General features: G+C 38.8%; 2 long non-coding RNA genes across 13 annotated transcripts; both read right to left on the bottom strand.

Moving 5' to 3' along the window:
• Positions 1–8258, bottom strand: LOC104898911 (uncharacterized). 12 transcript variants are annotated; one of them, XR_007275560.2, is made up of 11 exons: positions 8054–8258; positions 7899–7966; positions 6864–7139; positions 6318–6427; positions 5908–6040; positions 5275–5331; positions 4906–4978; positions 4378–4763; positions 3951–3982; positions 3741–3853; positions 1–253 (listed from the first exon to the last, which is right to left on the bottom strand). It is a non-coding gene; the product is annotated as an uncharacterized LOC104898911 (long non-coding RNA). The 12 variants fall into 12 exon arrangements; XR_007275558.2 differs by having other exon boundaries at positions 6318–6418; XR_008969822.1 differs by having other exon boundaries at positions 6318–6393.
• Positions 8259–24042: 15784 nt separating this feature from the next.
• Positions 24043–25409, bottom strand: LOC130592008 (uncharacterized). The gene is made up of 2 exons (XR_008970028.1): positions 25287–25409; positions 24043–24184 (listed from the first exon to the last, which is right to left on the bottom strand). It is a non-coding gene; the product is annotated as an uncharacterized LOC130592008 (long non-coding RNA).
• Positions 25410–26557: the final 1148 nt, after the last annotated feature.

Here is a 26557-nt window from a genome sequence, read left to right as displayed (position 1 = left end):
TATAAACAACTAGCTAATAATTGCAAAAAAAATCTCATATGCCTTTACGATACCTTAATTAGTATTATACAAAAAGTTTCGTGAAGAACAGGTAAGAGTTATAAATCTAAACGGAAGAAATATGCATGTCACCCTTTTGCCTGATGGTGATTCCTCCATCCTTGCAATAGCTTCATCATCATTGTCACACCCTAAAAACATCATCACCATCAGATTGATTCAAAACCTGCTCCTCAGGACACCACAACAACCTCTGCACCAAATGAGACAAACCAAATAATATAACAATATCAAAATGCAGTAAAGTGCATTGCATTATGATTAGAAAGAAACTCCAACAACAGAGTGCATTAAGATTAGAATGCTCTTTGATCTCACATTCCTCCACTCATCATGTAGTTTGGCATTGAGTTGTACAATCCTCTTACATTGCCAAGGAAAAATAAAGCAGTTCAACACACATCTATACTATAAAACAAAATTTTAAATGATTACATAGGCATCAATCTTAACCTCCAAATCTCCAATCAAGTAGGCAAGTATGACTTCAACAGATAAACTTGAACTGAACCATCGATACATAAATCAAAATAAAGCAATTTCAAGCTTCTCTTAGATAATTTGTTAGACAGTCTTAGTTACTAGAGAAGTACAAACTCTACGTCAAATCTTTACTACTCTTGTGACCTAGTCTATGTAGAAAATTGAGCATCCCATATTTATAGATAAAGTTACTAACCTGCCTCGAGTATGGGTGACGAAGCATTCAACTTTACATTAGGATTTAATTCGTGGAGTTGTAGGAAGAGTAAGTATGGTTTTGATAGAGTTGACTTCATTGTCTATATCAGTATTGATATGAAATGGAAGTCGTTATATAGAGTTCTAGTTCTATTAGAATTCTATGTAATTTAGGAGTTTTAAATGTTAGATTATTAAGAGTTTGGTTGTTTCCTAATTCTAGTAGGAATAGGACTCTAAAATCCTAATCCTAGCAGGGTTAGAACTCCTAGTTTTGTTAGGAGTATATTAGTTTATGAATTCTAGTTAAGTTAGAAATCCAAATCCTAGTTGGATTAGGATTCCTAATAGGATTAGAATTATAGTTAAGTTAGAATTTTAGTAGTAGATAGATTTTATAATAGGATAAACATGTGGTTTGTACATGTTATCTTTTGGAGTCTAATTAGGAGTCTAAAGTAAAGTAGGAGTAGGTTAAGTTTATGTTTTCTTAGTTAGAGTAGAATAAGTTGTACCCTATATAAAGGGACGTTTTCTTCAATAATAATAGACAGAGTATTTTGAGTTATTTTCCTTCTTCTTTAATTGTGTGCTTGTATGCTTGCAATTGAAAACCATTAATTATTCTTCAGGAGTGTTGAATACTTAGTGTTAAACAACTTAATTTCAGGAGTGATTTTAAGGGTGTTTAGAGTCTTTAATCAAGGTTCAGGAGTGTTCTTGATTAAATTCATATCTTGGTTCGAGTTTCTCATAAGTTGTTCGAAATCTTGGAAGTAAAACTTAGATTATTAGACTTCATAGTTTAATAATCATATCAAGTGGTATCAAGAGCAAAGGTTACACATCCTTGGAAGGGCCGAAAATTTTTTGCCTACTAGGGGGAGTATTAGATCTTCAAGAAAGTCTTAAATATCCAATCTTTTTTCCAAGATTCTTGATTTTTCATAAAGTTTCATCAAAGTACTACAATATTATTAGTGATTGGTGAAAGAAAAAGATCCAAGATCCAAAGAAACATCCAAGATGACATCTTTGACGTCCAAGATCCATTCTTGAAGTTCAATAAAGGAGTAGCAACCATCAAAGACCATTTAACCATGACATTCGAGATGGATGAGCTTGCCATGGCTATGCAAGCACTAGCAAAGTCACGAACTGAGGAAAAGGAAAGCTTGGCTAGACTAAGGGAGACGGTAATGGCGACGTTTAAAGAAATGAATGATTTGGTTCAAAAACTTCAAGAGAGACAACATGAAGAAAAACAACAACTTCCTATTGTTGAGGATGAAGAAAAGATCGAATTTTTTTTTCCTAAGGATAAAGATTCGAACTTGGAAGTTTCTCATGAGGAAGTAGTGGTACCTAATGTTGATTCGCAGAAATATGAGCCTTTAGTTAAAATTTCTTTAACTTTGGTGCCTAGTGTTGATGATGATCGTGATTTTCCCAAAGTTTTACATGTTCTTTTTAGGAAGGATAAATTACAATTAGGGAAAAATCAAGATTTGGAAAGCCTAAGATGTTGTGCAGCAGAAGATGGTGATAAACGACGCCAAAATTTAATGGTATATGTACGCTTGATTTGGATGATTTCATGGATCACAATAAACTTGAGGACAAGTTTTTTCGAAGAAGGGGAGTATGATATGAAATGGAAGTCGTTATATAGAGTTCTAGTTCTATTAGAATTCTATGTAATTTAGGAGTTTTAAATGTTAGATTATTAAGAGTTTGGTTGTTTCCTAATTCTAGTAGGAATAGGACTCTAAAATCCTAATCCTAGTAGGGTTAGAACTCCTAGTTTTGTTAGGAGTATATTAGTTTATGAATTCTAGTTAAGTTAGAAATCCAAATCCTAGTTGGATTAGGATTCCTAATAGGATTAGAATTATAGTTAATTTAGAATTTTAGTAGTAGATAGATTTTATAATAGGATAAACATGTGGTTTGTACATGTTATCTTTTGGAGTCTAATTAGGAGTCTAAAGTAAAGTAGGAGTAGGTTAAGTTTATGTTTTCTTAGTTAGAGTAGAATAAGTTGTACCCTATATAAAGGGACGTTTTCTTCAATAATAATAGACAGAGTATTTTGAGTTATTTTCCTTCTTCTTTAATTGTGTGCTTGTATGCTTGCAATTGAAAACCATTAATTATTCTTCAGGAGTGTTGAATACTTAGTGTTAAACAACTTAATTTCAGGAGTGATTTTAAGGGTGTTTAGAGTCTTTAATCAAGGTTCAGGAGTGTTCTTGATTAAATTCATATCTTGGTTCGAGTTTCTCATAAGTTGTTCGAAATCTTGGAAGTAAAACTTAGATTATTAGACTTCATAGTTTAATAATCATATCAAGTATGTTGACATCCTATGTTCTAATCATCTGAATTTAATTTGAATTTAACTTACCTTTGTAGTTGTAAATTAATTGCAATTGCCGATTTAGGTGACAAACTCTTGAGTCGAGAAAACCGACATATACTGTGAGAAATTATGTCGACTTTAGGGATAAACCAGAAAATATAGATTTAATGTTAATTTCAGCTTCGCATGGGCATTAGAATTGTCTAACAGACTGACAGGGCATGTAACCAAATCAAGAAGCATTCCAAATTAGAAAATCATCAAGTTATACGTTCTAAATTTTAAAAACATCAACTCATAGTTGCATTTACAAAGCATCATTTTTTTTAGATGCAGATGCACCTGAATTGCTCTAATAGAAATCAAAATGTAACATATCCATTTGTTAAATGAGAAGTGCTTCTTAAGATCTTAGTAAACAGATTTTCAGCAAGTATAACACTTGGAATTAGAAAGATAAAGCACAAGTTATCAGCGACGAAAAAAAAAAGAGCTACAGTGATAGATGTCAGTAGAGTAATAGCTATTTAGTTTACTTAAACATCAATATTGGTAAAAAAAAATTAAATCATATTAATCCTGAATCTTAGGTGGTAAAGATTAAAACTTCAACAGATTTACAAACAGAAGCACATACCATAGTTTTACCCACAAAAGTGATAGGATCTGCACTTGGGTTGAGGGCAAGAGAGAATACACATAAAGCATATGCTGATTTATCTTCATAGGCCATCAATAAATTATTCAGACCTACAAGAAATTCCCAACATAACATAAACAAAATTAATCAGATAAAATCGACCATGGAGCACAAAGTAAATAAACATATGGAGGCAGAAGCAACAACCTTCATGACCAATTTTCTCAAGAAACCATTTGCTTCAGATGTATAATTTGAAGAGCCCCACAGAGTGATCAGCAAAAAAGATATCAAAAGGCAAACAAGTAAGAACTAAGAATAGCAATGTCAGATGTAATATCTCAAAACTAAAAGATCAACCAGCTACGTATTAGTAAAGTGATCCTAAGCAGAGGAAGGTCACCATAAACCCTTGGATAATCATAGTCAGGCCACATAAAACTATTTAAATCCCAAGACCTGATGTTTCATTCCATCTCTAGATCAATTTATTAAGGTGTACTTGAGAACCTGTGTTTGTTGTTCAAAAGACAACACATTGATCTTTGTGAATTTTTATCATGATATCATAACTAGTAATGTAACCATAATGCAGCATAAATTAGCATCAAATGTACAGAATAGAATTAAATACCATGGTTATGTAGGATGTAGATCAACAAACTTTAGTCTCTCTAATATTTGCTTAACTTTCCTCTAATCCAATGCAAGCAAACAATCAACGAAACAGAACACCAGGCATCTTCAAAATTTGAGCAAATCGTTGTCCAATTTGCTGTAAATTGGCTCTGTTTTACGTGTGTCGCCACTCAACGTTTGAGCAAATTAGTGCAATTAAACCACGATTACACCTTGATCTTTATGAGTCCCCAACAAGATGCTCATGAACCAGGATTAGTTTCAAACAGAAGACTTGCTTCATTATAAATGGAATGGAATAGGGTATCAGTCCTCTTTTTCTAAATCATTTTTACTTTTACGGTGCGGATTGTTTGCTTGAGAACGGTACATTTCTACCACCTGAAAGAAATCTCAAAGCAACAATCAGACCAAGTACTAAAGGTCATCCTTCGAGAATTCTTAGGGCCTATTTGGTAGTCGGGTATTAAATGATGGTTATGAATATGAACTTATCGGTAACTTTGTGAACAAAGTCTCATACCAGAATCTACTTCACCAACTGCAGCTCGGTGAACAGGACTAATAGTCAAGTTAGCTGCTTTGACCTCCCACACCTGCAGAGAACAAACTATGCTCATTACCAACCATCTTCTAGTACAAATCAGCTAGCGAAAGATTTGACATCTGTCTAGGATTGCTTATGGAACAGTTTATTCATAACTAAGAAATATGCTCTAGCTAGATCAAGACACAGGAGGTACTAGAGACTAGCAGTTCTTATTGATCACAATAATGCAATCATCTTTGTATGTAAAATGATAAAAGTATCATTCAATGAGGGCTATTAGAAAATTGGTCTACAGTTGAGGGGAAAAAAGTAAATGGACGGACACAATGTTCAAAAATTTACCTAAGAGGGCTCAAACCAGACATCTGGTTTAAGGGTATCTCCATATCGATAGTATGACTGAACACATTAAATTCATAAAATTAATATGTATAATTTCAAGTACTCTCGATTAGGAAATTCTAGAAGACATATAACAGAAAGAAATTAGTGCAAATGCAAGACATGTATCAGTTACACAAACACTAAATTAACTAATTTTTTCTCATGTTTACAATATTTACAGCAAGATTAGGGCAAAAAAATATGTATAAGGCTCCGTTTGGTAGGACGTAAAATATTTTCAGTGTAAAATGATTTTCATGGAAAACAATTTACAATGGAAAACACAATTCCAAAATTGGTTTTCCGTTGTTTGGTTCGATGTAAAAAAAAATGATGAAATGAAAGGAAAATGAAAGGGAAAGTAAGGAGGTAGTGGGAGGATTGTACAAGAGAGAGAAGGAAAATAGTTTTCCCTTCATTTTGAAAGGAAAATGGTTTTCCATCCTTGGGAGAGTAATTTTACCCCAAGGGAAAATGGTTTTACACTATTTTGCCAACCAAACAATGTAAAACTGAAAATAGAGGAAAACAGTTTTTCGGGAAAACGTTTTACGCCCTACCAAACGGAGCCTAAGTGGTTGCAGAAAAAACCTGGAAATTTGATGAGAATGTCGCCGGCGTTCGAGGAGGAGGAGAAACGGCTACTCGAGGGCGGCAACAATGGGGAGGGACCGGCTTCCCAGGAAGGTTAATGCCCTAGGATTTCTTTGAGTGGAATCGACCCCTGCGTCGAAGCGGTGGAAAATAAAATCAAGTTTAGGAAGAAGAAACAAAAGCAAGGCCCGGGGAAAACCACGTCTTCTATTTCGAATTCTAGAACTGTTACACTAATTAAAAACAGAAGAAGAATTGTTTTAGCTTAAAGCTGATAGCATAAGTTAACTTAATTGATGCCTTATTCTGCCTCCACACCAACTCTGGGCAATCAACAAAGTTGCAATCTACTGCCTAATTAAGGAAGTGACCAATATAACACGAATTTAATACAAACAGGCACAAACCTCGCAGCAAGCTGTTGGGAAATCCTCTCGTACCACTTGCTTGCATTCAAGAGAGAGTCACCTGGCCTCTCCAATACTGCAAAGTACACCTTGATATCATCCTTGGTCAACTCATCATTGTTGCAAAAGCAAGGAACGGTTACAATCATTAGTCAAGATAACAAAATCTCTACAACCATCGCGACACGGCAGTGGTTATCTGTTATAGTAGTTACAATTGCCATTCTACCTACACTAGTTACATCAAAGCAAACAAGGAAACTTCACAAACTCTCATCCAAGAAACATTTTTCTGTCTCTCCAGAAACCAAAATGAAACTGCAGATATCAGAAGTTTTAACAACATAAACATACAGCCCTTGTAGTTAGAGAATTACTAAGTTCCCGTCGACTCAGCTAAGTCAAAAAAATAGCAACATAACTACAGTCGAATCTCCTGTCCAAACCTATTGGCGTGTATTACTTGGGTCATCAGGACTTGTTTAGGATGCATTTTTCATATAAAGCAACAAAATCTTTCTTGGCACCAGCCATAAGCTTAAATACCTCATCACCGAAATTGTTTTCTGTGAACTCTTGCTTTAGCCTCTGAATTGTAAACTTTCTATAGTCGTCTGTGTCAACTTGTTGACTGCTTTCATCACCACCACCTGTGAAAACTGAATCATTGTCGCCTGCTGAGGCTACTTGCTGTACTGGGTTGATAATACTTTTTCTTCTTTTGTTTGACCTCATCTTATCAGCATCCATATCCTCCATAGAATCCGCAGCCACATCATGGTCATCCACCCTGGAGCGCTTCCCATGTGAGGCAGTCTTAAGCTTTGCATCAAGGGCAGACTCATTTAAACGAACAGATGCAAAGTGAAACTTAAATTGCATCAATTTCAAGAGCAAAAAACTATAGTTTCTAAAACAAAAGAAATTAGCTACAGCTACCTATATTGTCACTAATAAATTACAGTTCCTAAAAATAACAATTATCATACATACTGAATCTTTTCAATTATTCTTACACACGTAAGGAAAATAATCAAATTGATCTAAACTTTGCAACATTTCAACATTGCATTAACACAAAATGACACTTAAATTGCATCAATTTCGAGAGCAAAAACTATAGTTTCTGAAACAAGAGTAATTAGCTACAGCACTCTATATTTTCAATGATAAATTAGGGTTCTAGAAAGTTTACAATTCAATTTTTATTGATCGAAAAGTGAACAACATTTACACATACAAAGCTCAAAATATAATTCAAGTTTTTATCAGGTTCGCACAATGTTATCAGCCATATATAGAAATCTCTCCAAATCTTCGAAAATCGAATAAAAAAGCTACAACAATTAGGTATTCTTATATTTCGAAGGTTTTTACACAAGTTTAATCTCTCATACGTAAACTAATTAAGTTCAATACATCAATCGAATAAAAAAACTACAATATTAAGCTATGAATTACCTAAAACTACAAATTCATGAGCGAAATTAGATCAAAATAGCAGAAAATTGGATCATAATTTCGGCTTAAAAAGCACGAAATTAGATCAACAAAAAACATATATGATGTGAAGAAATGTACCCGGAGATGTAGGATTTGCCAGAGAGATGATCATCGAGAGATTTGAGATCAGTTTCAGTGTGAAGATCCTTGAAAATAACTGCCATTGTTAGATTCAAATAACTGCCAATTAAATTAAACCCTGGAATTAATTCGAGTAGTTCAGAATATAAAACCTGAAGGAGTTGACAACAAGGTCGACGCTGAGGAGCGGAGCAGCGAGGTTGATTGATTCAACCAATTGAACTGCGGCGGAAGGATGGACGACGTAGGGATGGACTAGGGGGGAGTACAGTGCGAGGTTTCATTTGAGAGAGCGAGGGAAAACAATAGAGGAAAGGAGTCAAAGGACTGATGAGGATTAAGGAGGGTCGAATATTATTTTAGTAGGTACAGTGCAAGTTTCATAAATTGAGAGAGGGTTCAAATGCTCGGGTTATCAACCGGAGCATTTGACATCAAATGCTCGGGTTGATTAATCAACCCGAGCATTTGTGAATTTTTATATTAAAATTTTCACAAATGCTCGGGTTGATTAGTTAACCGGAGCATTTGAAAAGTAGCAAAAGTAGTTTTTTCCACTAGTGGAAAAATGGACAATTACGAGTTTGTGTGAACTTCTGTGACTTGAATGAAGCATGTCCGAAGGATGACTTCCCACTCCCAATAATGAAAATCACGGTTGATGCCACCACTAGTCATGAGGCTTTGTCATTCATGGATTATACAGCCGGATACAACCAAATTGACATGGCTCTGGAAGATCAAGAGGGAACTACATTTCGTACCCCTAAAGGCATATTATGTTACAAAGTTACGCCTTTCAGCTTGAAAAATGACGGAGCTACGTATTAGCGCGCAATGCAGAAATTGTTTGAAGATATGATGCATACAATTGTGGAGTGCTACGTAGACGACTTGTGGTAAAGTCTAAGGAGAAGGAGAATCACTTGCATGACCTCCGTAAAGTCTTTAAAAGACTACAAAAATGTCAATTAAAAATGAACCCCCTTAAGTGCGCATTTGGTGTCACCTCAGGAAAGTTTCTTGGCTTCATTGTCAAATACAAAGGTATTAAAATTGACTAAGCAAAGATTTAGGCAATCCAAGAGATGCCTGAACCTAAGAACCTCAAGGAGTTGTGTGGCCTCCATGGGCGTCTTGCTCACATTCAAAGGTTTATTTTGAATCTAGCACGAAGATGTTATCCCTTCAGCCATCTCATGAAGAAGGATGTCCCGTTAAATGGGATGATTCATGTAGAAAAGCCTTCGAAAGTGTAAAGAAGTACTTGTCTTCTCCCCCTGTCTTGGGGGCACCAATGAAAGGAAAACCACTCATCCTTTATATCACAGCACATGAGCAATATTTGAGGAAAATGTGCACTCAAGAGCAAAAACATTGTAGGGAAACAACTCTTTACTACTTGAGCCGGACTTTGGTGTGCGCTGAATTGAATTACTCAACTATCGAATTTTTTTTTGCCTTTCTTTGATTTTTGCTATTCAAAAATTAAAGCAATACATGAAGGCTCATACAGTTCATGTCATCTCGAGGTCTAACCCGATAAAATACATTCTCTCAAGGCCCGTGTTGTCTAGCAGACTTGCAAAGAGGGCTACGCTTTTAAAACAATATGGCATTGTGTATGTCCCGCAAATATATGTCAAGGGGTAAGCGATAGCAGACTTTTTTACAGACCACCCAGTCCCTTCAGAATGGGAGCTTTCAGACGATCTGCCAGGTGAGGATGTGTTTTTTATTGAAATACTCCCACCTTGGAAAATGTTCTTTGACGTAGCCGCTCGTTATGACGGTGTAGGAGATGGAGTTGTCTTCGTTTCTCCAGAAAAGCATGTACTGACATACTCTTTTGTGCTAACTCAACTTTGTTCCAATAATATGGTTGAGTACCAAGCACTTATAATAGGTCTCCAAATGGCAATTAAGATGGGACTTAGAGACTTAGACATTCACGAGGAATCCCAATTGGTCCTAAAATAACTGTCGAGTGAATACGAAAAGAATGTTTTACTCCCTTATCAAAGTCAAGTGTCATAATTGCTTGACAAACTTGATACCATCAATATGTTCCAATAAGGAGTTCCACAAGATGGCTGAAGCGCTCGCTGGGCTTGCAACCACTTTGGGACTAGGGGCAGAAGAAATAATGTTTGTGATAGTTTGTAAACGATGGGTTGTTGCTCCTGATTAAGATGTGGAAGAATATGGTGAAGAAGTTGACATAATTTGTGTCTATCAAATCGGCAAAGAAGATTGAATTGACTATTTGAAACATAAAAAATTGCCAGATGATCCAAAGCATAAGACAGTGACTCGTCGTTGAGCTTCAAGGTTTATATATTATAAGGGTACTATCTATCGACAATCCTTCCATGGTATTTGGTTAAGATGTCTCGGAGATGAAAAACAAAGTAAACCATGGAGGAATCTCACTCTGGAGTTTGTGGCGCTCATCAGTCAGGTCCAAAATTGCATGACCGTATTAAAAGAATGGGTTACTAATGGTCAACTATGGTGCAAGATAGTGTGGACTATGCAAAGAAATGTGAAGCTTGCCAATTTTATGCGAACTTCATTCATCAACCTCCAGAATCATTACACCCCCAGTCGCATCTTGGCCATTTGAAGCACGGGGACTTGACGTAGTTGACCCAATTACACCGAAATCATCTGCTAGAAAAGCATATAGTTTGGCATCGACTGATTATTTTTCTAAAGGGGAAGAAGTCACCCCCCTACGTGAAGTGAAAAAAGAGAATGTTGTTGACTTCATGCGTACTCGCATCATCTACAAATATGGTGTACCCCTACGAATTGTGTCACTGACAGTAAACCATTTTACAATAAATTGATCAACCTTCAGGTGTGTGTGATGAAATTTTTTTGCTTTTATGTAGATATTATAGTGGGATTTCTAGTTTGTATGTGTTAGTTTATGAGTTCTTTGCAAATTCTTCATTGCATGCATATTTTCTCCTTTGTCAATTGGTACAAAGTGCTTCTATCAACAGGCTTCATATTACAGTGTTGTGATTTTTAATTTTTAGATCTTCATATTAAAATTAATTCAAAGTAAATTTGCATGAAAATGTTTATTCTTATATGTTAATGAAAATGAAAAAGGTTCAAATGATCAATGACAAAAAGGGGTACTAATAAATGGCTTAGTCTTAATATATTGAGATAGACTATGTGGAAGTTCATGCATATAAATCCATTGATCCATTTCTTACTATTTGTTTAATTTGAAGTTGATTAGTAGAAAATTCTTCTGGTTATCTAGTAGGCAAAAGAGTGGGAATATCCTGTGGAATAGTGACAACTAAGAGTAAGAATTAAATATTTCAAGTGTGGATTAGAGTGATATTGATCTAAGCGTTTTATTATTACCCTTATATAAACCCTTGGGAAACAAATTTTCTTCTTTACAATTCGACTATCAACATAGTTGTTTTGATGTAAAGTTAACTTGTTTTTCAGATTCAGCAGAGATACAAAAATTTCTTGTTCATGTAAGTGCATTTGCTTGTTATCCACTGTCATGAAATAGGGATGAATCTATATTGTCTAGGATCTAGATGTTGGTTGATCTTATCTATTTTTTCACTATGAGTTGTTGATGCCTTTAGGAAAAACTATGTAGTTACGGATCAAAGTTTTGTTGTATGATGTGAATATCACAGGTCTGAGTTTGTAGGTTGCTCGAAATTTGGAAATCTTCTATGGAGGTCGGAAATAAATTTGGTTAAAATTATTGTCATTCCCTCCTGATCATGGCTCCATCCAAATATATGTTGCACATTTGCTCTCCTTATTATCGCAAAGTTTGTATACAATGGGTGTACACAAATATACAACAAGATTTAGTCACCCTATATTGCCCCAAAAATACCTTTACACGAAGTTGTTGTTTATGTGATTTGAGGTGAATTTGTTATATAAAGATACAACTAATGAAAAGAAGACCTGTTGCTCTATTTTTAGACTGTCCGCAAGCATTTTGTTCTTAAACTCTCCATTGAAATTTTTAGTTCATGTATTTCCCGATGATAAATTGTTTGGATGGATGTCATGCTATGTTTGCAATTTGGATGGTTCAGATGTTAATGTATAATTTTCTGATTGTTTTATAGCTCTATTCATGTGATTAATACTACATGTATTTGACTATTAAAAAGAAAATCGTTGAACTCACCTTGCTATTTGTTTCCCCTGTTGCTAGGTGCTATTGGTATCCTGTCTGGAATATGATTGTTTGGTGTGTACAATTCCACTACTAGCATTCGCGCACTAGCGTTTTGCTACCGTAAAGTAGTAGTTGTCACTCATAACTTATTTTATCAGGAATGGGTACATTGCGCTCATATTACTCGATGATACCTAAGGCAAATAGAACATTTAACATTTATATTTTTGTAAATTTCTTATATTTATATAAAAACATAATTTGCAATGGAAAATGATACTTATATATATATATATATATATTATATATATATATATATATATATATATATTATTATATATATTATATATATTATATATATTAAATATATATTATATATTATATATATATATATAACTGTTTGGGGATCATTTAGGACTAAAATTGCAAAAAAAAATTGTTTTTTTGGGTCACAAGGGCTGCAGTTTTAATCAAGACAGCAACCCTTAATTTGTAAAAAGGGTTGCGGTTTAGGCCAAAAACCGCAGTCCTCGGGAGTGAAGGGTTACGGTCACTACAACCCTTCCTTTTTGCCCAAGGGTTGCTACGCCAAGGGCTGCGGACCAAAAGCGGAGTCCTTAGGGATATTTTGACTATAGCCCTTGACTTTTTTCACTAGTGAATTTCACACAACATAGATCATCAATGTACAACGAACGGTTTAGCGAGAGCGTTCAACAAGATACTTTGTAGTTTGTTAAGTAAAGTGGTTGTGAAGTCCACACGTGGCATGAAAGAATAAGAGAAGCTCTATGGGCATACATGACGACATATAAATCAGCAACACAATCAATCCCATACTCGTTGGGGTAATTTGTAGACACTAAAAATTTAAGTATTTTTCATTAAAATAAATTATTTATTATTTAGCTAAAATAAATATAATTAGCCCAGTTATTTAATTTAGCCCACTCAAGTAAGATATCCAAAATAAATATAATTTGGTTCTAAAATATTTGGATCACTAGTCCAAACAAAATGGTAAAATAGCAAAGGTAAAAAAGACTTCTAAGTCATAAATGGGCCCAAGCCTATAAACTAACAAGTCCAGGAAGGGATCTTCATTTCCTATAAATAGGCATATGCTCCTTGAGTTAAGGGGACCAAAAAATCATTATTCTTAAGAGCTCACAAGATTCTCTTGGAATTCTCTCTACAAATAGTCAACAAGCACATCAAATTCGTGCCGACTATTCAGATTCACTCAAACATAATCGACTGAGATTCAAGCTGTTGCCAGCCCTCATTCGAATACACTAAAACAAAACTCAAACTTAAGTTGACGTTGACAAAACGCTATCCCACACCCAAACTCAGGTTTACGTTGACAAAATGTCACTCTACACTCAAATTCACGTCGACATCAACATGTGTCACTCTCTAGCTACAAAACCGAAACAGAGGACTTATTTTATAGTTATTAGACTATTTACAGAGATTGTACTCAATACATTTATTTGTCACTTTGTTTCTTGTCTTATTTATTTGACTCGAAATTTGCATATACACATAAATGCTAATCTTGAGCTCATATTGTACGTATAACGAAGTTAAATTTGAATTATAGTTTTACTTTAGTTCAAATTAGTTGATAAAGCTAACAAGAAGGAATCTGGCTACCTATAGGGGACGGTGAGCATGTATTCGAAACGATCTTGAAGAGTCTTTTGGGTCGACTTCTAAGCCAAATTGATGGATTTTATGAAGGGACGATTTTTCGAACAATGAATTATTTATTCAGTAACTAGGTTCATTCTAGTTATGATCAGTCTCTTAGTTCCTTATTATTCCAATTATTACTTTTTCATAATATCCCAACTATGTTAATCTTAAACAGACATAAGATGTTTTGTAATTGCATGTTGTTGGATTATAATTATAAAAAATAATAACAAAATCACCCAAGTTATGTATTTATTATATTGCATCAATAGATTCTCTTATTCTTAACATAATTTTGTTGGTGCAAAATCAGTTGGATGACTTTACAAATAAGTCAGTGCACACCCAATAGTAAGATATTGAGCGCCATGGGAATCTTAGTCCCTAGGGATTCCGGTTTCAATTAGATAAAACCTTGCTAACGTACTTTGTTATAGCTTAAAATAATTAAACTACAACGCCTAATAAATTCAGGCGATGAGTATTAAATAAGACAATCAATGCATTAATTAATCTATTAATTAAAGATGAATATTCCCACTCATACCATAAACTTCTAGAAAGATTCTTTTATAACACACATGAAGATATACCAGGCTGGACAATTAGAGGGAAAACACAAAGATGGATATTGTTACGTAGTGTAAAACTAGTAAATTAATACAACACCTCCCAACTTTAGGTTCTTAATTTGGAGACTTGTGCAACAATGATTGGGCTCGAATCCCGATTCTGAACTCCGATCAGCAACCTGTAAAAAGGGACCCACCCTGGAGGTTTGGGTGGTATTTCCCCCTCCGATGCTTAAGTTAGAAATCAGGGATATGAAGGAACTTTTAGAGAGAGAAAGTAGAGAGAGAGAGAATTTATGGCAGAATAACAGTACTATGCTCCGAAAAACGTACCTTTCCCCTGATTTCAAGGACTATTTATACTGTTTGAAATGACTGTTGTACCTTGATGTCACCCTAATTTGGGAGCATCTGATTGGCTAAGCAATAATATCAGGACACGTGGCAAGTGCTGATTGGTCAATGCATTTTACCCTTTAGCTGAATCAGGCTTTACTTCATTGGGCCTAAGTACAATTCTAGGGTCACAAGGGAGCTTTTCAGCACACCTTTTCCTCAGAAAAGTGTACTTTAGCCCAAAGAACCTACAGGCCTTTGTACTTTTCTTGGCCTAAACGAATGCCACATGTAGGGCTGAAGTAGTGCCATGTGTCATAAGGGTAGCTGCTAATTTTTAGGCTACAACATTTGCCCCTTAAAAGAGGGAGTTACCTATTAGGCGCCAAGACGGTTGATCTTCCTCTTTTAACCGACCTAGAACTGCCATCTTCTTTTTCAAAAAAGAGGCGTCATTTTGCCGGTCTCCACAGGTCAACCCTTAAGGGCAACAGTTACTTTTACCGGATGAGAGGGTCATTTTCATCCCTCTATAAATATGTGACCTTGTCGTTTCTGGAATCATTTTAACATTGCTGAGAAATTTTCTAGAGAGAGAGGCTCTGCAATTTTTACTGAGTTTTTTAGAGAGAGGATTTACTTCCGTCCAAGCTCTTGCAAACTACTACTCCGCTCGTCCGAGATTCCAACTAGTCTTTGACCTTCGTCCGAGCTTTCATCTACAGGTATTTCTTCATCCATTTCCTTTTATATTTTCAAGCATATTGTAAGAAAATGGATTCGTCCTCTTCATCGAACAATCCCGTCCGCTCAAGGATTGGTGCTAACCCTAGAACAGAGGGCCTGACTTCCTCGGCATCTTCTAGAGTTGGACCTATCTCGGCCGGACATGCATTCTTTTTCTTTAGCCATGGACGGCATAGTCAGACGACCCAGTCTTTACCTATGCAGGGTAATCTGGCGCGCGTCAAGAAGACGGCTCGTATCAGAAGAGGGGTTAACATGCCGGCCTCTAGCTCAGAGAAGGAGGCATCAACTGGACGGATTCCCGCTGATGGAGAGCGAGAAGTCCAGAGCGCTCGTCCTGCCAACCCAAGCCCATCTCCTGACCTCGTCCAGGAGGAATCTGAAGTTCAGGGCTCTCCAGAGCCTAACCCGTCAAATCCAAGGGCGGCCTCAGATGAGTCGAATGAGGCCTAAACCTCTTCTGCCGCCGCTAGCGACTCAGACGAGCCATCCACCACCTCTTCTGAGATAAGGCGGCGCCTTGGCCCCTTGTCTGACCCTAGATACTCCTGGCCGAAAGTGGCTGGCTAGGACGAGTAGGTCGCCATCTTGACCACCTTTCTTCGACCGTACCCATGCCGGGGTATCGGTTTGTTCTTCCTGGCCGGGAGGAGACTATACTTAGTGCTCCCGCTGGCCATTTCGCTGTCTATCGTCTGGCGTTAGATGCCGGACTGCGTTTTCCTCTTCATCCCTTTATCACTCGACTTCTTTATTACTACAACATAGGACTTAATCAACTTGCCCCAAATTCATGGCAAAACATCCTAACTTTCATAGCCGTCTGTGAGTTTAAGGGTGTCGACCCGTCCATGGTGGCTTTCTCACAAATGCATTATGTCTCCAAGGTTTCCAAAACTGTTAATGGGGCTTGGGTTAGTATTTGCAATCGGCAAGGCTACATGACGTCTTGGGACAAGACGTCCAAGATGCACGCTTGGAAGGCGGAGTTCTTGTTCGTCCAAGCTCCGAACGAGGCGGTAGCCAGACGGTATCACTTTACTAGCCGGAGCGCTACCAACACTGGACGTACAGCGTCCTTTCTGGAGCTGGAGAAAAGCTCGGCTGAGGAGCTGATGGAATATTTTAAGGTCTCAAAATATTCCATCAATGACATCTCCTTCAAGGGTCCGTTCAACTGGATCCCTTTCAAGGAGATGTTTTTCAGTGATGATTTCTTGGTCGCGGCCGATTTGAGGCCGGCCGCGGATAGAGGTATACCCTTCGATAAACTCGAAGTAAACCCCTTCGTCCTAAGTTTGAGAATTTCACCATGCTTTCTTTTCTTATGCAGATTCGGCCAAGGCGAAACTGAGAAAGTCTTGGAAGGGAGATATGAGTGCATCCTAGTTCACGGACTCCCTCTGGAAAGAGTTCAGCAAGACTGGTGCTGAAAAAAGAACAGATACGCTGGTACAATCTCCTTTTCTCCTTTTTTTTTGTTGTTGGACGAATTACCTTTTCGAAGAATCAGAACGTCCTAGCTGCCTTAGGACGAGCTCATGCTTCAAGGAGCAGAGCGTCCTAGACTATCTTGGACGGTTTCCTCCTGCCAAAGGCAGACCATCCTAGATGCTTTAGGACGAGCTCCTGCTTCAAGGAGCAGAGCGTCCTAGACTATCCTTGGACGGTTTCCTTCTGTCAAAGGCAGACCGTCCTATATGCCTTAGGACGAGCTCTTGCTTCAAGGAGCAGAGCGTCCTAGATCATCTTAGGACGGTTTCCTTATGCCAGAGGTAGACCGTCCTACGATTCTTTTTTGGACGAGCTTCTTCGCCAACTTCCTTGAACTTGCCTCAGTTTTCTTTCTTTTTCTGGACGGGCGCCTCCTTTAAGCGTGCCCCGTCCAAAGAAATAAAATATCCCTTGCCGCCTTCCTTATTAACTTGGCTTTGTGTTTCAGAAAAATGCCCCAACGTCCAAAGCGTTGGCGGACAAAGCGGCATCGAAGAAGAGGCCAGCCGCAACTGGCGACGCTCCTCCACCCAAAATATCCAAAGGCTTCATGGCCAAGAAGAAGAAGCCTTCTCGGCCGATTCCCAAAGTCGAGATTGTCATCCCGGCCGAGGATGATCCTCCAGTCGTTGAGGAGGGGCTTTGGTTACCTACACCGGCCCTATCGATCAATCTGAGCAACCTAAGACGGTTGCTCCCGTGGACGGATCCGAGGTTAAACCCTCTCATCCGGACCCGGCTTTGGACGGGTCTGCCTTCACTAGACCAGTCGCCAAACTGGTAGGGCAGATGCCGGAGGCTTTTAGGACGGCCTCCCGTTCTTCTGGTGAGTCTTATTACTCAAATATAGTTAGAACACTGCGGGTTGGCGGGCGTCCGATGAGTCCGTCCAACAAACAGGCCGTGGTTATTCCAATCAGAAATATTGACGAGTCTAATCTTTCAGATAAAGGGAAGGACCAGCTCTTGACGGTTCTCCCATCCTTTCAGACGATGACTCTTCTGCTGCTTTTGGGAAGATGTCATCGACTGATCGCGAAAAGCTCAAGCTGGAGCTTTTCAAATGTTTCCCCGAACCTTACATCAAGGGGTTGCGGGGTGCATCATCGAGACATGTAGGCTACATGTCTCAACTTGCTGCCGAGGTACACCTTTCTTTCTCTTTGGACGCTTGTCTTTTCCACTTGTTAAATTTTATGTTTGTACAATCGTCGTAACACATCGTCTTCTTTTTCCTTTTTTCAGCTCTTTGCTTGCAGCATGATAACTGAGGACTGGGCGAGGGTGCTTAGAAAAGAAAACAAGCAGCTCGTCCAGGATGTGACCAAGGCCGCGGACCATGCTCAGTATTCTATGGCCGAGCAAGAAGTGTTGCACCAACAATCCAAGCTTGCTTGGGAAATGCGGTAAGCTGAGCTAGAGTCCCAAAACAAAACCTATCTCCTTCGGCTGACGAAGCTGTTGGACGAGAAGGCTGCTTCGGAACGCTCTTTCAAGGACGAGAGAAACTCGGCCATGCTGATGGCCGCGGATTTTTTCAAAGAAAATCTCGTCCCTAGGGTAAAAAACCAAGCCTTAAGAGCCGAAGTCACGACCACTGTAGAAGCGGCCAAGGAGGCCATGAATACAATCATCGATACCTCAAAGGACTGGGCCGTGCAGGCCTTTGGAATGATGGCCGAGGAGGAGGATATCCCCCGGTATGCTCGCCGGCTGGAATTTCAAGAAAGCCTGCACAGAGCCAACATCAAAGGGGAGGAACCCCCCGTCTTCCAAGAGTCTTCAGAAGACGAAGAAGAAGAAGATGATGTTGAGGCCCAGGACGAAGAGAACAACGCCCCTCCTGACGCTTAGTTTCTTCATTTTCAATTTTGGCCGCGGGCCACTTGTAATTTAATTGTCTTTTGTACTTTTGCTTTAGATTAGGTTGTAATCTAGTTTTTAGATTAGCTTGTAATCCTTTCTTCTATCTATGAAAAGTTATCTCTTTCAATCTCTAATGCTTTATACTTTAATGCATAAGACGCATTGTTTCATGATTGAATATTTATGCCAAGTACAAAAGCAATTCGTCTTAACATACTTCAGACGATTCCCCAGCTCCTTTGGCTGAGTGTATTAAGGCATTTATCAATTGCCTAGGCTTTAATGCACAAGTATGAAAGCAATTCGTCATAACCTACTTCGTCTGCACCAATAGCTCTTTTCTGGACGAGTAGTAGTCAGGACGTGCAAAAACTTGTGAGTTTAAAAACTGCTAAGTTAATAACTAGCTCGGCCTGAATATGAATAATCATTCGTCATTGGACAAAGAATAAGTCATCTTTAAATTATGCGCCTATATGCCTCCCTTCTTGGACAAGGAGGTTTTGATAACCTTTCTTTGTTCAAGAAGGAGAAAAGGTCATAATTTCTAAATAACTTGGACGTTTTCACGAGGGTGATTGCAACCCGTCCATCCTTGTTAAATTATGAAATAACTTGTTCCTTTACTAAGGTTGTTATTTCTAAGTTTTTTGGCTTTTGGACGGAAGGTAGGATACCTTTACTAAGGTGTCCTATTTCTAGCTGACCTTGTTTAGGAGATGTTTAACTCTTTAAGTAAACAAGCGGCCAATTTTATGTAATTATCCATTTTAGGATGATAACATGTTCAGCCAATCTCCTAATGAAAGGTGCGTTGTCTTGCTGCTCTGTTATATTAGTTAGCTTTAGACGATAGTATATAACTTAAGCAAATAAATCAAACAGAGAGTCATAGAGAAGTAGAGCTGTATTATATGAATTTTGCTTGACGGATAGTCAAGGTACATGTATACATTCTACTTTTTTCATTGTAATGCATTAAGAGTAGATTACAATTTGTCAAGATGCCCTAAACAAAGTATTTCTTCAAAGTATCAGAATTCCACGTCCTAGGAATAGGACGTCCGTCCATACCTTCCAGACGAAAGGTGCCATTCTGAACTACTTCGATTATTTTGTAGGGTCCTTCCCAATTAGGGGTGAGCTTTCCTAGCTCCTTGGCTCGGCCGACTGCTTCCATTTTCCTCAAGACGAGGTCTCCAAGCTTCAATGGACGCCTTGCAACTCTTTTGTTAAACTCCCTTGCCATTCTCAACTTGTATAGCTGCATTCTCAGCAATGCATTGCCCCTGACTTCGGGAACTAAGTCCAAAGCCGTCCGAAGAGCTGCCCAGTTAACATCTTCTGAGTACATCATCATCCTCAGAGTTGGTTCTTCAATCTCTATAGGAAGGACGGCCTCAGAGCCATATACCAGCATGAATGGAGTTTCTCCCGTGGAGTTCTTGGCCGTTGTCCTTATTGACCATAAGACCAACTGCAATTCTTCTACCCAAAGTCCTCTTGCATTATCTAAGTTCTTTTTAATCCCGGCCGACAAGATCTTGTTAAAAGCCTCGACTTGCCCATTGGCCTGTGGATGAGCCACTGCAGCAAAGTGAGCTTTGATTCCTTGATCGGCCAACCATTGGCGAAGCTTGGGCTTTCAAACTGCGGTCCATTGTCAAAGACGATCGACTGGGCATACCAAACCTTGTATGAGGTTCTTCCAGATAAACCCTTTGACGTCATTGGTGGTAATGCCTCTTAATGCTTCGGCTTCAACCCATTTTGTAAAGTAGTCAATGGCTACTATTACAAACTTTTTCTGGCCGGCAGCAATAGGAAAGGGGCCAAGAATGTCCATTCTCCATTTAGAAAAGGGAAGAGGGAAGAGGATTGGAGTTAAGTAATTTAACGGCTTATGATAGATGTTGCCATGCTTCTGGCAACTATCATATTTCTTGGCATAGAGCAAGGCGTCCTCTTTCAAGGTCGGCCAAAAATAGCCAGTCCTCAGAGCCTTTTCTCCTAACGCTCTCCCTCCAATGTGGGAAGCACAAGCTCCTTCATGCAGTTCTTTTAAAACGTCCAATCCCTCCTTTCTGCTGATGCACTTAAGAAGAGGCCGATTGAAGGATTTTTTGTATAGAGTCTCATTCCACAATTCGAACCACTTGTCCCTAGCTTTCACGTACTTAGCTTCTAAAGGATCAAGAGGCAACCGACCAGTCTTCTTGAACTCAATGATGGGGCTCATCCACTCATCTTCCCGGCTAAGAATCAGAACTTCCTCGGCCTCAATGCTCTTGGCCGCCTTGACCTCCCAGAAGACTGTTCTAGGGACATCCCCTTAAGCCGAACTGGCTAGCTTAGAAAGAGCATCAGCCTGATGATTTTTAGATCTAGGCACTTGGTCTAGGACGAACCGCTTCAAAGACTTGATCTCTTCTTTGATCAAGTTCATATATTCACTCATGGACGCCTCTTTACACTCAAAATCCCCGTTCACTTGACTGACCAGCAGAGAGTCAGTTTTAGCCTCAATCTCCAGGGCCCCAGCCGCTTTGCACATTTTTATGCCGGCCAAGAGAGCTTCATACTCTGCCTCATTGTTTGAAGCCTGGAATAGGAACTTCATGGCATACTCAAATTTATCCCCTTCTGGTGATTGGAAAATCATCCCAGCCCCACATCCATTCGTAGTGGAGGATCCGTCCACCATTAGTGTCCAATGCCGCTTTCCCTCTGCTGGGTCTTGGACGCTTTCCATCATAGGCCGGGTCAGCTCTACAATAAAATCAGCTAGAGCTTGCCCCTTGATTGCCTTTCGAGGCTCGAATGTTAAGTCAAACATATTGAGCTCAACGGCCCATTTCAACATTCGGCCAGATGCGTCCATCTTATGCAACACTTGCCTCAGTGGCTGATCTGTATAAACAAGAATGCTATGGGCTAGAAAGTAAGGCCTTAACTTCCGGCTAGCCATCAGCAGCGCCAGGCCGAACTTCTCAATGGACGAATACCTGCCCTTCGCGTCTTTCAAGACATGGATAACAAAATAGACGGGTATTTGTAATGAGTCTCTCTCAGCCAAGAGAACAGCACTTACAGCGAATGGAGACACGGCCAGACAAACGTATAGTTTTTCTCCCTCTGCCGGACTGATCAGCCTAGGCAGCTGCCGAAGATGATCTTTAACTTGTTGAAGCGCAACCTCAGCTTCTTCCGTCCATTCAAACTTGGCATTCTTTTTAATGGTTGCAAAGAAATGGTGACATTTGTCTCCTGATTTTGAAAGAAATCGTCCAAGGGCAGCCAAACATCCCATCAGACGCTGAACTTCTTTGACCTTAGACGGCGAGGTCATATTCATGATTGCTTGAATTTTGTCGGGGTTGGCCTCAATCCCTCGCTGATCGACCAAAAACCCCAGAAACTTCCCAGCTACTACGCCGAATACACATTTCTGCGGATTGAGCATTAACTTGTACTTCCTCAAAGTGAGGAAAGTTTCCCTTAAACCGTCCAGATGATCTTTTTCTTCTCGACTCTTGACGATCATATCGTCGATATATAAGATTCCATATTTCTCCCAAGTTGTGGCCGAAACACAGTGTTGATAAGCCTTTGAAAGGTGGCCGGGGCATTTCTCTGGCCGAAGGGCATCTGGAGCCAGCCATACAACCCTTTCTCTGTTATGAAGGAGGTTTTATCTTGGTCGTCTGGCCACATGGGAATCTGGTGGAAGCCTGAGTAAGCGTCCATGAAACTCAGTAGTGCATGACCTGCTGTAGAATCAACCAGCCGATCAATCTTGGGCAACGGAAAGCTGTCCTTAGGACAAGCCTTGTTTAAATCCGTGTAATCAACGCACATCCTCCATGTGCCATTCGGCTTCGGAACCATCACAACATTTGCTATCCACTCTGGATAATAAGTTTCACGTATAAACTTAGATTTGAGCAGCTTTTGAACCTCTTGATCAACAGCCTGATTCCTGGACGACCCTTGATGCCTCTTCTTCTGCCGGATGTGCTTCTTCCCCGGCTCAATATTTAGCCTATGCACCGCTACCTTAGGATCTATCCCAGGCATTTCTTCTACGGTATAGGCGAAAACATCTTCAAATTCTCTTAGCAGCTTGATCAAGGCGTCCTTGATTTCAGAATTCAGGACGGACCCAACCTTCAATGTCCTTTCTGGACGATCTGGTCTTAAACAGATTTCTACCGGACTTTCTACCGGCTCCGGACGTTCTAGTCCCAGACTCATTATTGCCATAACCTCCTTAGATGAATTCTTTTCTTCTTTAATAGCCAAACACTTTCTCTTCTTGCTGGGCAAGAGCATTGACGGCTTGCTCTCAGGAAGAGGTAGCACTTGAACCTTCTCCACCTCTTGCTTTAGCTCAACAATCTGACCCTTTACCTTCTCGGCCGAGTCATCCTCTCGGACCTTTGGATGCTCTGCCTTTTCTTTCCATGATGATGGTTTGAGAGTGGTAAGGTAGCATTCTCTAGCAGCTTGCTGATCTCCATAGAGAGATCCAATCTTCCCCCCATCACACTCAAACTTCATTAGCATTAAGTGGGTTACAATAACAGCCTTGATGTGATTTAAGGTAGGTAATCCGAGAATGACATTATAAGCAGTCAAGTCTCGTACTGCCAAAAATTTCACAAAAAGCGTTCGGGCAGCATCTTTTTCCCCAACCCTGACGGGTAGAGTGACGGTCCCCATGGGATGGATGATCCCTCCACCGAAACCGATTATAGGGTGATTTACAAGCACCAAGTCATTTTTATCAAACTTCAACCGAGACAAAAAATCAGCACTAATTATATCAGTAGAGCTTCCGGTATCAATCAGAATTCGCCTAACCCTGAGGTTGGCAATCTTCATTTACACTACTAGGGGGTCATCATGCGGCGTTCTTATCTTTCCTCGGTCCAGCTCGCTGACTACTATTTTAGGGAAGGGATCAGACTCAGTCTGATTAGTGAGCATAACCTGACTGAGTTCCCTTAAATAGTTTTTGTGGCCGCGATTTGTTGGACCTCCGGCCGCAAATCCTCCTGAAATGACCATTACTGTAACACCCCCGCCGACCCGAACCCTTTTTCCATTCCAATAAAACTCGGGTTTTCGGGGGAAAACGGATCCTTGAGGGTTCGATCCGACGGGGTGGTGTTACCGCCGCAATTATCTCCTTGGAAACAATTGCAAGGCTAAGTTACAACACACCAACTCAAATTCATTAATCAAAACAACTAAGTAAATTGTTCATTAAACAATACTAATTAACTAAATGTTTCAGAGTTCCAGCGGAAGCTAATCATATGCTAAGTGGATGACAACTCTAAATGATCTCCCTTTTGTTCCCCCGATCAATCACCCACCTGCACAAATACATTGAAAAGAGACAAGAGAGACAAGCTCCCAAAAATCAGATAAACTGAGTAATTCCAACTCCATCCCGTAAAATACTTAAGTTGAAAATACTTTGTAAAATAGTATACTAATAGTTTTGGAAGTCATAACACATGTACACATATATATACACTGAATAATCATTTCATTAATTCAATTATCCCAATTATTCATGGAGAGGAAAGAGAACGCCAGTAAGCCGGGACAAACCCTGTAACCACTTACTTCAACATAGTAGGCCGGGACGAAACCCTGTAACCACCTACTTGTAGGCCGGGACGAAACCCTGTAACCACCTACGAAAATCATAATGGCCATAACAGAGTCCCTAGTGTGCACACCCCTTCTACTTGGATCACATCAAGTTAGAAGGAAGACATTAACAGAATAATCAGCATAGTAACCAGAGAACCTGTAGGGGCCGCTGAACCACTCATACATGGAAACCTGTTCATCATTTCCCTCCGATATTTCACTTTACGTGATTAACATCTTTTAATTCACGTCATCACATAATTCACATATACATTTACGTCATCTTATTCAATTTACGTCATCTTGTTCAAACCAGTGTGAACATATTCAATCCATCATAATCTCAATCCATTCATAGAGATTTCAATAACTTATTTCATATTATCAATCACTTGAGTTCATTTATCACCTCAAATTTATAATCATTTCGTTATCACAATTTCTTATCAATTCCAACTTCCACAAAGTTTCAATATTAATGACGATAATAATACTCATGATAATCATAATAATAATAATAATAATAATAATAATAATAACAATAACAATAATAATAATAATAATGATAATCATAATATTATTAAATAACATTAACCGATTTTAATAACGTTATAATAACATCTATGTCATATTGTACATCGTCCATAGTCGAAAATCCATAGTCATTGTCCATTGTCATTCGTATTCATAACTCACATTAAATCGATAATCCATAATTATAGTCCATACTTATAAATTTTATAAGCACATAATAATCACGTAATCAATTCGTTTTACGCTAACGGGATCTATGTTTAGATGGACATTGAAGATTACCTCGTGACGCGTGCCCAAAGCTAAGTTCACGAACGTGTTAGCACTCTTGATAGTCCTTGTCTACGAAATCGGAGTCTACAATATTAACGAGATTTAAGTTAGTTCCTAAATAACCCCTTTTTTTTTTATAAAGTAAACAATAGAAATTCTTAATGACCTCAAGAGGGTTTATAAAGTTTTATAGTTTTCACACTATATATGGAATCATTTTAAGTATTCATAAAATTACTTCAATCTTAATTTTATTAACTTAAACAACTATTTTAAACATAGAAGAATAACTATATGTTACTCCTTGTTTTAATTTAGAAAATCAGAAAACGTTATCAAGTTTGTAAAAGATTAATAAAATACACTAATTAATTAATGTAGCTAGTTTAGGAAGTTTATAAGTTTTAGCTTTTTAAAATAAAGGTAAAATAACAAAACTCATTAAAAAGGGAAGGGGGTCCTCTTTTACTGATTCTTTGAATCAGTTTTACAAACAGAAAAAGAAAGAAAAAGAAACGAAGGAGGGAGAAAGACAGAGGAGCACGAAGAGGAGGAAGGGAAGGAGGTTTGGGCTGGCGGTGGTTTTGGCCGGCGACAGAATTCGACGCAGCAGAGGCTGCGAAGGAAGGAAGGAAGGACGAGGGTCGCGGGTTAGGGCTGGGTGACAGATGGGTCGCGACAACCTGGGCAGGGGACTGCGACGGGGTTGGCTGGGAGCGCGAAGGAAGGCGCGACTCAGGCTGGGCAGACGACGCGAACGAGGGTGGTCGGATTTTCTGGTGGTTCGAAGTTTTTCCGGCGGTTCTGGGTTGGTGGTAATGGTGGTTTTGAAATTTTATTTTGTTTTATCTCTAAAAATCAGAATTTCAGAAATTAAAGAGGGAGAGAGAGAATGAAGCAAACCTTTGAAGTGGTTTTTGCTTGAGGAATCTGATGAGATTGAAGTCACTATTTATAGAGGGATTTGGTCAGAAATTTTCAAGCTTGGTTAAGTCCCCATTAATGGAGGCTATGGTGTAGGGAGGTGAAGCTATGGTGTTGTAGCTTCTTCAATGTTTACCTCCCCTATAATATGATATTAGTTGGGAAGATTAAATTTTTACTGACAAGTATTACAAGTTGCTGAACTAATTAATTCTTTTACTGCTGATTTTTTTTTTTTGAAGAAGAGGAAGGAGGGAGGGAGGCGGTGAAAGAAGCTGATTTTCACTCTCTCTTTTTTTTTTTTGTTTTGTTTTAACTTTTCTTTTTGGTAAAAGACACATGGACTTGAACTATGG

Source organism: Beta vulgaris, chromosome 6 (genome assembly GCF_026745355.1).
Source record: "Beta vulgaris subsp. vulgaris cultivar EL10 chromosome 6, EL10.2, whole genome shotgun sequence".
Lineage (NCBI taxonomy): Eukaryota > Viridiplantae > Streptophyta > Magnoliopsida > Caryophyllales > Amaranthaceae > Beta > Beta vulgaris.
The sequence above is the reverse complement of the archived record's forward strand: the minus strand, read 5'-3'. Positions and strand labels throughout refer to the sequence as shown.